The sequence below is a fragment of the Macaca fascicularis genome, chromosome 1, assembly GCF_037993035.2.
Source record: "Macaca fascicularis isolate 582-1 chromosome 1, T2T-MFA8v1.1".
NCBI classification, from domain to species: domain Eukaryota; kingdom Metazoa; phylum Chordata; class Mammalia; order Primates; family Cercopithecidae; genus Macaca; species Macaca fascicularis.
The window spans coordinates 113190871-113203072 of record NC_088375.1 but is presented as its reverse complement, the minus strand read 5'-3'; positions in this window follow the sequence as shown (position 1 = coordinate 113203072).

Below are 12202 nucleotides of genomic sequence, written 5' to 3'. Positions count from 1 at the left end.
AAGTGGAGAACGACAGAACCTGAATCACACCTATGGCGAAGCCACAGGCTCTGGGTGAAAAACCTAATCTGCCAGGGTTTGAAGTTAAACACATTAATCTTCTGTGCCTCCATTTCTATCTGTTCAATGGGCTAAATCAGAACACTTAGGTTTTCCAAAGTTTAAATGAGCAGTGCAGGAAAAGTGTGGAGCCAATGCCTGTCATATAGTAATTGGTCACCACGCATGAGCTCCTATCAGCATCAGGGCCTCTAGCATTTTCATCAGGCTTTGATCTTTGAAATGTCCTTCTTGATGTGAATGAATCATTCTTTAAACATTCTCTAACCGACGGCCTTGAAATTGCTCCAATATGTATTATTACAAATACAACTGCAGGGACCAGACTGACACATGCATCTGTTGTGCATCGCTTGTCTATTTCTCTGTAGACACCTGGAGATGGAATCGTCAGACCAAAGTGTTTATACATTTCTGATTTTGCTAATTTCTGTCTAAATTACTGGGAAGAGAAGATATAACAAGTCATACTTTTAACATTTTATGAGATTTCTTTTCTTTCTCCATCTTCTGGCCAAAACTGGGAAGTACTTGCCTACCATTTGCTCTGAACTTACTTTTGCCAACATTTCTGTAGTCATACAGTGGGATCACATTGTATGCATGACATCAAACTCAAATCCTTAAACGGAAAGAGGGATTAATATGACTGTATAAAAATTTATATTCAAAATACAATGAATGCAAATATATATATGTATATACATACATATATTCACACATACATATATGGGAAAGGAATTTTTTTATTTGGATACTTTAGCAAAGTTATATATACTTGAAAATTTGTTTAATAAAACAGCAGTCCCCTTGTGTACTCCCAGAGTTTCATCACATGAAGCAGTTATTTGGTTATTTATCTCCTTATGTTTAAATAGATATTATAACTTTTTGATTTTCAAGTTTAGGCACTATCTCTCCTTCACATACTTGCTCATCACCACCCCCCACCCAAACATGCCTCTCACTACCTCACCCTCTAACATGTTTGTGTCCTAGTTTGCTGGGTCAATTACTGCATTGTTTTAACTTGTACATTTTATTCAGAGTTCAGTCACATTGCATATACATAGCAGGAATGAAAGGCCAGTATCTTCAGGTTCTCTCTCTCAAGTGGAGAAGCTTCAGTCTCTTTTTGTAATCTTTGGTCACCCTCCCCATCTTTTTCCTATTCCAGGTAAGTACTGGATCTGATGGGCCCAGCTGAGGTCAGGCACTCACTCCTTTGAGGAGGGGAGAGCAGGACATCTTCATGTGTAGTACCAGGAAGACACTGTCCAAAGAGGGACAGGTAGTTCTAAGACAGAAAAGTCAATCTGGGGTACGGGTAGGCAAAACAAGGACACGAAAAAAACGGTGTCTGTTCTGTGAGGGGAGCATGCAGTAGAGGGTGGATTGAGAGTGGGAGGGGAGAGTTTTGAGAGATATGGGCCATGGATATCCCTCTGTGGGCTGGAGTCACACAGGACTCTTGGGGTCTCTCAGGGGCAGGGAGCTGAGGAAAATCTGCCCTCTCCAACCTCGGAGACTGGTGAGGGGACTGTCCTTGTCACCAGACAGAAATGGGGTCTGGGCCAGGGCAGTTCTGGTGGGAAAGAAAGAACAGGACATCTCCTTAAGGTAAGGTCCTGAGTTCAAGTCTGGTAGGGAGGGAGGTTACCTTGGGCATTGGCAGCTGAGGATGGTTGGCCAGATGAGGGCACTGAAATCTATGTACTATAAACTTCTAGTTCTAGTAAAGGAATAGCTGCAGTAAAGGGTCTTTAGGAAGAGGAGGTGGAAGACTTGATTTTAGTTGGGGGTCCAAGAAGAATGTCTGCCTTGCTGTGCAGAAGCCTTCAGCATAACCTCCCTGGTCCCCTTGCTCAGTCTCCTGGCCAGACCCCCAGAGTCCCTGCCCTGTGTGCCCTGGAAGTGCACAGTCAGGTCAGCCAAGGCATCTCCAGCCGGGACTCATCCCTGGGCATTTCTGTGGCCTTGGGTGCCCTGGCCTTCTCCAGGCCCTGTCTTGCAGGCAATCATCCTTCAAGGGAAGGGGGGAAGGAGACTACTTGACAGTTAACTCTGAGCAGCTCCACAGGTCCTGACTTAGCTCCTAGTCATTTGCAAACCTATATACCCCCATCTCATCCCCAAAACGATGAAAAGAAACTTTGCCGGGACTCATGCCAAATAGGGTGGGACCGTTCCGTAGAGCCGAGTTCTTAGGACACCAATAAGAGATGGAAACCACCTGCTGGAAGGTGCCACAGTGGGAACCTTGGGGGCAGGGAGCAGTCACTGAACCATCAGGGTGAATCCTCGTTCCTGGCCCCCACATACCCTTTCTCCCCCTCCCTCCTTCTCTCCTCCCTTCTGTCTGCTCTTTCCCCTCTCTCCCCTGCATCCCTCAGGTACCTTCCATGGGCCCAGATCCCTCCTTTACAGAGGCTCCAAAGTGAGCCCTCAAAACACTTGGTAACCTTGGACATTTCCAGAACTGGAGAGATTTGGCCACACCATTTTTATGAGCTAGGAAGGTCCACCAGAGCTCTTGCCTAAATTTTTCTGCTGAGAAGAGAACAAAAGAGTTCTCATCTGATCTGGTCCTAAGGCAACTTCTCCTTGGAGCAGAGTCTGGGCAGGAAGAAGGGGGTTGCCCAGGGCCCTGGACTTGCCCCTCCCAGCTGCTCTGCTCCTCTGCCCTTCACTGCGGGAGAGCTGGCCAGGGATCAGGAACCTCTGTTCTCCACAGATGCTGGGATCCCAGGCTCAAATCTAAATATTGGCTAATTTAGGAGGCTAAGGGAGGCAATTCCCTGGAGAGAGGATTTGGGACAAGAGCAGGATCTAGTTGCCGTCCACAGAGACCCCAAGGATAGGAATCTACTGGCAGCTGGTTGGAGGGGATCCCATGAAAACAAAATGAAACGCACACATTCGTACTGGCCCCAAGATCAGGAGATTAAAAACTGTGCCGTCCTCAGGGATGAAGGAATTAGGGCATCCCGGAAGTAAAGTTTTTCATATGGGTCATTTCTTCCTAAGAGACACAGGGCAGCGGCCCAATGATGTGAGTAAAAGAAAACTCGGGGTCTATGATTGAGGGGAGGCAGCCTTTTTAGTGGAGGAGACCTGTCACCTGGAGGCCAGGGTCACCCTGAGAAGGGAGGGGTCTTGCTGGGTCGCTGGGTCTGGGACTCCAATTGCACACAGCCAGTGGCCTGGAGGGTTGATGACCACGATTGGGGCAATTTCCCCCATTCTGCTTAGGGAGCAATAGAGAGGAACTTCACGGGAATTATACAGAAAGGTCCCACTGAGACTCGAACTCTGATCATTGTATTCAGAGTCCACAGCGCTCACCATTACACCATGGACCCTCACACTAGCTCATAGCTGGAGGTAACTGAGTTCATACTTAGCAGCCATAGTTCTCACGCACCTATGTTAAAGCATTTCTTCTGATCCCTCAAGCAACACTGAGGGAGGTGGACCTGCGAGGGAGGAGTCATCCTCTCTCTTTCTCTCTGCCCTCTCCATTGATCAACTTTTATCATTTCATTTGCTCCTCGGAAAATGAGGCAAAATCCAGTTGGGGCTTAGGGCCAGAGAAGAGCCCTTGAGGCCTCCCTCATGGAAAACATACTCTCTCAGTTTACCAGAGCTTCCTGCACCAAGGGAAAATTTCGGCAAATAGTAGTGTTATATTCTTTTTGCCTTCCCTCTTTTTCCTTTGCCCAGGGAGGCCAGATGATTGTCAGAACAGGACTTGGGACTTCCTGGGTGCCTTGCCCCTTTCCTCCATGTAATAAATAATGGCTGACACCAAGCAAGGGGGATTGGGAGGCAGGGAATCTTTCATTTTCTTCTTCATATACTTCTACGCATTTGTTTGGTTGGTTTTGGCAAGATTTTCTCACCAGAAATGGAAATTTGTTGGATTTAAAACAAAAAGTAATCAGCCATGTTTTACATTTTTATAAAACATTTAAACCAGGCCATACTCCCCTGCTGTGCCTCAAAATGAACCATATACTGTCAAGGTCAGGAAGCAGGGCCCTGACACTTAAGCACAGTGTGTTTTCTCAGAATTGGCCAAGTTGATGCCATTCCAGTTTCTCAATATACCACAACCCATTAATTGTGGTTTTTAAAAGTATACATGTATTTTTACCAAAACCCCAGGGGTCCAGTGTAGGTCCTGCTGCTCAGCACACAGAATGCCAAAAATTGAGACATTGAATATTGCTAAGGAAGAAGGCTTTAATCAGGTGCTACAGCTGAGGCGATGGGAGATGAGTCTCAAATCTGTCTCCCTGATCAACTAAAGTTAAGGGTTTACATAGCAGGGAAGAAACATAACTGTGTGGGAAAAGAGGAACTGGGGAGGGATGAGGAAGCATCCATGGTGAGTGAGGGGTTTGGCATCTCATTGTCTGGAGGCTGTGATCGGCTGAGTTTCAGGTCTATGATGCTTTTTGGGAGGGGCCTGAGAGTCCTTTCCTGAGGAAGGAACTCAGATAAAACAAATATAAGTTTGTTTTATCAAAAGGCTTGACCTCAGGAGTTTGAAAGTAGCCTAGGCAATATGGTGAAACCCTGTCTCTACCAAAAATACAAAAAAGAAAAAAAGAAAAAAAAAAAAGAGGGTTGCTTCCAAGATGGCCAAATAGGAACAGCTCCGTTCTACAGCTTCCAGCGAGATCGATGTAGAATATGGGTGATTTCTGCATTTCCAACTGAGGTACCTTGTTCATCTCACTGGGACTGGTTGGACAGTGGGTGCAGCCCATGGAGGATGAGCCAAAGCAGGGTGGGGTGTCACCTCACCTGGGAAGTGCAAAGGTTTGGAGTATTTCTTTTTCCTAGCCAAGGGAAGCTGTGAGTGACTGTACCTGGAGGAGCAGAACACTCCTGCCCAAATACTGCACTTTTTCCCCTGTCTTCACAACTGACAGACCAGGAAATTCCCTCCTGTGCCTGACTTGGTGGGTCCCAAGCCCATGGAGCCTTGCTTGCTGCTAGTGCAGCAGTCTGAGATCAACCTGGGATACTGCAGCACAGCAGGGGAAGGGGGAATCCCCCACTGCTGAGGCTTGAGTAGTTGATTCTACGGTTACAGTGTAAACAAAGTGGTAGGGAAGCTCAAACTGGGTGGAGCCCACCACAGCTTAGCAAGGCCTCCTGCCTCTCTAGATTCCACCTCTGGAGGCAGGGCATATCTGAATAAAAGGCAGCAGACAGCTCTGCAGACTTAAAAGTCCCTGCCTGACAGCTCTGAAGAGAGCAGTGGTTCTCCCAGCACAGCGTTAGAGCTCCAATAACAAACAGACAGCTTCCTCAAGTGGGTCCCTGACCACTCTGTAGCCTAACTGGGAGACACCTCCCAGTAGGGGCTGACAAGACACCTCATACAGATGGGTACCCCTCTGGGACGAAGCTTACAGAGGAAGGATCAGGCAGCAATATTTGCTGTTCTGCAGCCCCTGCTGGTGATATCCGGGCAAACAGGGTCTGGAGTGGACCTCCAGAAAACTCCTACAGACCCACAGCTGAGGGATCTGCCTGTTAGAAGGAAAATTAACAAACAGAAAGGAATAGCATCAACATCAACAAAAAGGACATCCACACCAAAACCCCATCCATAAGTCAACAACATTAAAGACCAAAGTAGTAGATAAAACCACAAAGATGGGGAGAAACCAGAGCAGAAAGACTGAAAATTCCAAAAACCAGAATACCTCTTCTCCTCCAAAGGAACACAACTCCTCACCAGCAAGGGAACAAAACTGGATGGAGAATGAGCTTGACGAGGTGACAGAAGTAGACTTCAGAAGGTCGGTAATAACAAACTTCTCCAGACTGAAGGAGCATGTTGTAACTCATTGCAAGGAAGCTGAAAACCTTGAAAAAAGAATAGATGAATGGCTAACTAGAATAAACAGTGTAGAGAAGAGCTTAAATGAACTGAAGGAGCTGAAAACCACAGTACGAGACCCTTGTGAAGCATACACAAGCTTCAATAGCTGATTTGATTGAATGGAATAAAGGATATCAGTGATAGAAGATCAAATTAATGAAATAAAGCAAGAAGACGAGATTAGAGAAAAAAGAGTAAAATGAAATGAACAAAGCCTTCAAGAAATATGGGACTACATGAAAGGACCAAGTCTACGTCTGATTGGTGTACATGAAAATGATGGGGAGAATGAAACCAAGCTGGAAAACACTCTTCAGGATATTGTCCAGGAGAACCTCCCCAACCTAGCAAGGCAGGCCAACACTCAAATTTAGGAGATACAGAGAACACCACAAACATACTCATTGAGAAGAGCAACCCCAAGATACACAATTGTCAGTTTCACCAGGGTTGAAATGAAGGAAAAAATGTTAAGCGCAGCCAGAGAGAAAGGTCAGGTTACCCACAAAGGGAAGTCCATCAGACTAACAGCAGATTTCTTGGCAGAAACCCTATAAACCAGAAGAGAGTGGGGCCAATATTCAATATTCTTAAAGAAAAGAATTTTCAACCCAGAATTCCATATCCAGCCAAACGATGCTTCATAAGTGAAGAAGAAATAAAATCCTTTACAGACAAGCAAATGCTTAGAGATTTTGGCACCACCAGGCCTGCCTTATGAAGAAAGTACTAAAAATGGAAAGGAACAACCGGTACCAGCCACTGCAAAAATATGTCAAATTGTAAAGACCATCTATGTTATGAAGAAACTGCATCAATTAATGGGTGAAATAACCAGCTAGTATCATAATGACAGGATCAAATTCACACATAACAATATTAACCTTAAATGTAAATGGGCTAAATGCCCCAATTAAAAGACATGGACTGGCAAATTGGATAAAGAGTCAAGACCCATTGGTGTGCTGTATTCAGGAGACCCATCTCACATGCAAAGACACGCAGAGGCTCAAAATAAAGGGATGGAGGAAGATCTACCAAGCAAATGGAAAGCAAAAAAAAAAGCAGGGGTTGCAATCCTAGTCTCTGATAAAACAGACTTTAAACCAACAAAGATCAAAAGAGACAAAGAAGGCCATTACATAATGGTAAAGGGATCAATTCAACAGGAAGAGTTAACTATCCTAAATATATATACACCCAATACAGGAGTACCCAGATTCATAAAGCAAGTCCTGAGAGACCTAAAAAGAGATGTAGACTCCCCCACAATAATAATGGGAGACTTTAACACCCCACTGTCAACATTAGACAGACCAACGGGACAGAATGTTAAAAAGGATATCCAGGAATTGAACTCGGCTCTGCACCAAGCAGACCTAACAGACATCTACAGAACTCTCCACCCCAAAGCACCAGAATATACATTCTTCTCAGCACCACATTGCACTTATTCCAAAATTGACCACATAGTTGGAAGTAAAGCACTCCTCAGAAAATATAGAAGAACAGACATCACAACAAACTGTCTCTTAGACCACAGTACAATCAAATTAGAACTCAGGATTAAGAAACTCACTCAAAACCGCACAACTACATGGAAACTGAACAACCTGCTCCTGAATTACTACTGGGTAAATAGCAAAATGAAGGCAGAAATAAAGATGTTCTTTGGAACCAATGAGAACAAAGACACAACATACCAGAATCTCTGGGACACATTTAAAGCAGTGTGTAGAGGGAAATTTATAGCACTAAATGCCCACAAGAGAAAGCAGGAAAGATCTAAAATAGCCACCCTAACATCACAATCAGAAGAACTAGAGAAGCAAGAACAAACAAATTCAAATGCTAGCAGAAGACAAGAAATAACTAAGATCCGAGCAGAACTGAAGGCAATAGAGACACAAAAAACCCTTCAAAAAATCAATGAATCCAGGAGCTGGTTCTTTGAAAAGATCAACAAAATAGACCACTAGCAAGACTCATAAAGAAGAAAACAGAGAAGAATCAAATAGATGCAATAAAAAATGATAAAGGGGATATCTCCTCCAATCCCACAGAAATACTACCATCAGAGAATACTATAAACACCGCTATGCAAATAAACTAAAAAATCTAGAAGAAATGGATAAATTCCTGGATACACACACCCTCCCAAGACTAAATAAGGAACAATTCAAATCCCAGAATAGACCAAAAACAGGTTCTGAAGTTGAGGCAATAATTAATAGCCTACCAAGCAAAAAAATTCCAGGACCAGATAGATTCACAGCCGAATTCTACCAGAGGTACAAAGAGGAGCTGGTACCATTCCTTCTGAAACTATTCCAATTGACAGGAAAAGACGGAATCCTCCCTAACTCATTTTATGAGGCCAGCATCATCCTGACACCAAAGCCTGGCAGAGACAAAATGAAAAAAGATAAATTTAGGCCAATATCCCTAATGAACATAGATGTGAAAATCCTCAATAAAATACTGGCAAACTGAATCCAGCAGCACATCAAAAAGCTTACCCACCATGATGAAGTCAGCTTCATCCCTGGGATACAAGGCTGGTTCAACATAATCAAATCAATGAATGTAATCCATCACATAAACAGAACCAATGACAAAAACCACATGATTCTCTCAATAGATGCAGAAAACGCCTTTGACAAAATTCAACAGCCTTTCACGCTAAAAGCTGTCAATAAACTAGGTATTGATTGAACATATCTGAAAATAATAAGAGCTATTTATGACAAACTTACAGCCGATATCATACTGAATGGGCCAAAACTGGAAGCATTCCCTTTGAAAACTGGCACAAGACAGGGATGCCCTCTCTCACCACTCCTATTCAACATAGTATTGGAAGTTCTGGCTAGGGCAATCAGGCAGGAGAAAGAAATAAAGGGTATTCAATTAAGAAAAGAGGAAGTCAAATTGTCTCTGTTTGCAGATTATATGATTGTATATTTAGAAAACCCCATCGTCTCAGCTCAAAATCTCCTTAAGCTGATAAGCAACTTCAGCAAAATCTCAGGATACAAAATCCATGTGCAAAAATTACATGCGTTCCTATACACCAATAACAGATAAACAAAGAGCCAATCATGAGTGAACTCCCATTCACAATTACTAAAAGAGAATAAAATATCTAGGAATCCAACTTACAAGGGATGTGAAGGACCTCTTCAAGGAGAACTACAAACCACTGCTCAATAAAATAAAAGAGGACATAAACAAATATAAGAACATTCCATGCTCATGGATAAGAAAAATCAATATCATGAAAATGGCCATACTGCCCAAGGTAATTTATAGATTTAATGCTATCCCCGTCAAGCTACCAGTGACTTTTTTCACAGAATTGGAAAAAAACTACTTTAAAGTTCATATGGAACCAAAAGAGAGCCCACATTGCCAAGACAATCCTAAGCCAAAAGAACAAAGCTGGAGGCATCATGCTACCTGACTTCAAACTATACTACAAGGTTACAGTAACCAAAACAGCATGGTATTGGTACCAAAACAGAGATATAGACCAATGGAACAGAACAGAATCCTCAGAAATAACACCACACATCTGCAACCATCTGATATTTGACAAGCCTGACAAAAACAAGTAATGGGGAAAGGATTCCCTATTTAATAAATGGTGCTGGAAAACTAGCTAGCCATATGTAGAAAGCTGAAACTGGATCCATTCCTTACACCTCACACAAAAATTAACTCAAGATGGATTAAAGACTTAAATGTAAGAAGTAACACCATAAAAACCCTAGAAGAAAACCCAGGCAATGCCATTCAGGACATAGGCATGGGCAAAGACTTCATGACTGAAACACCAAAAGCAATGGCAACAAAAGCCAAAATTGACAAATGGGATCTAATAAACTCAAGAGCTTCTGCACAGCAAAAGAAACTATCATCAGCATGAACAAGGAACCTATGGAATGGAAGAAAATTTTTGCAATCTATCCATCTGACAAAGGACTAATATCCAGAATCTACAAATAACTCAAACAAATTTACAAGAAAAAAACAAACAACCCCATCAAAAATTGGGCAAAAGATATAAACAGACACTTCTCAAAAGAAGACGTTTACTCATCCAAGAGACATATGAAAAAATGCTCATCATCACTGGTCATCAGAGAAATGCAAATCAAAACCATTCACATGGTAATTTATAGATTCAATGCTATCCCTATCAAGCTACCAGTGACTTTCTTCACAGAATTGGAAAAAACTATTTTAAAGTTCATATGGAACCAAAAAAGAGCCCGCATTGCCAAGACAATCCTAAGCAAAAAGAACAAAGCTGGAGGCATCATGCTACCTGACTTCACAGAAACGCAAATCAAAACCATATCAAAACAATGAGATACCATTCACGCCAGTTAGAATGACGATCACTAAAAAGTCAGGAAACAACAGATGCTGGAGAGGATGTGGAGAAATAGGAACGCTTTTACACCATTGGTAGGAGTATAAATTAGTTCAACCATTGTGGAAGCCAGCGTGGCAATTCCTCAAGGATCTAGAACTAGAAATACCATTTGACCCAGCAATACCATTACTGGGTATATACCCAAAGGATTATAAATCATTCTGCTATAAAGACACACACACATCTATGTTTATTGCGGCACTATTCACAATAGCAAAGACTTGAAACCAACCCAAATGTCCATCAATAATAGACTAGATAAAGAAAATGTGGCACATATACACCAAGGACTACTATGCAGCCATAAAAAAGGATGAGTTCATGTCTTTTCAGGGTCATGGATGAAGCTGGAAACCATAATTCTCAGAAAAATATCACAAGGACAGAAAACCAAACTCTACACATTCTCACTCTTAAGTGGGAGTTGACAGAGGGACACAGGGAGGGGAACATCACACACCAGGGCCTGTTGTGGGGTGGGGGGCTGGGGGAGGGATAGTGTTAAGAGAAATACCTAATGTAAATGACGAGTTGATGGGTGCAGCAAGCCAACATGGCACATGTATACATATGCAACAAACCTGCATGTTGTGCACGTATACCGTAGAGCTTAAAGTATTAAAAAAAAAAAAAAAGATTATTTCTTTGAATAAGCTTTCTACTCTTTGCACCTTCTCAATCCCCTCTTTAAGGCCAATGAATCTTTGAGTTTCCCTTTTGAGGCCCTCCTCTAGATCTCTTAAACATTCTGTGTTCCTTCTCATTCTTTTTTCTCCTCTGACTGTCTTTTCAAATAGCTTGTTTTCATGCTCACTAATTCTTTCTTCTGCTTGATCAGTTCTGCTGAGACCCACTAATGCATTTTCCAGCTCCAGGATCTGTTTGATTATTTTTTTATTACTTCAGTATCCTTGTTAAATTTCTGATATATTTCTGAATTGTTTCTCTGTGTTTTCTTGAAGTTCGCTTAGCTTTCTCAAAAATAGCTATTCTAAATTCTGTGAGAGGATACACATCTCCATCTCTCCAGGGTTGGTCACTGGGTGCCTTACTTGCTCCATTTGTTGAGGTCATATTGACTTCCATGTTATTGATACTGTCAATGTTTGTCAATATCCGGGCATTGAAGGATAAGGTATTTATTCCAGCCTTTGCAGTCAGGTCTTGTTTGTACCTGCCCTTCAGAGGACCTTCTGGGAATTCAAAGTGGGCTGATGAGTTCCCTAAGCCACTGATCACTGCAGCCATGTTTGTACTACAGGGCACCCCAGGCCCAGGTACACTGCAATTCTTACAGATTCCTAGGTCCCCAGCCCTATAGACTTGGGGGAGATCGTGGATTATTCTCTGCATTCCCAGGTAAAGCCCCTAGCTTACTTCCCTTTCTTTACCCCAAGCAAAAGGAATCTGTCTTCAGGCTGCACTGCCTGGAGTGTGGGGCGCGGTGATACAGGCATTCCCATAGCTGCTGCAGCTGCTGTCGTCATACTGGCTCACACCTCAAGTCCAGGGTCTTCCAGATCTATGCAGCATCAGGGCTTGCCCAAGGACTGCTGTCACTACAGCCTGCCTGCCACTGAAATTTATTTGAAGCCTAAGAAATTTCCAGTGATAAAGCCGGCCAGAATTTTGGTGGGTTCTTCCTGAGGGGGCAGCTGATTCCCTTGTGGCCCAAGGTGGGTCTAACTGCTTCTTTTGTGGGCGCCAGCCTGGAATCAAGTGCTGTGGGGTTCTGTCCAGTGCCGTGTGTCACTATGGCAAGACTGGTACTAAGTTTCAATATGAAGTTCTACACTTTC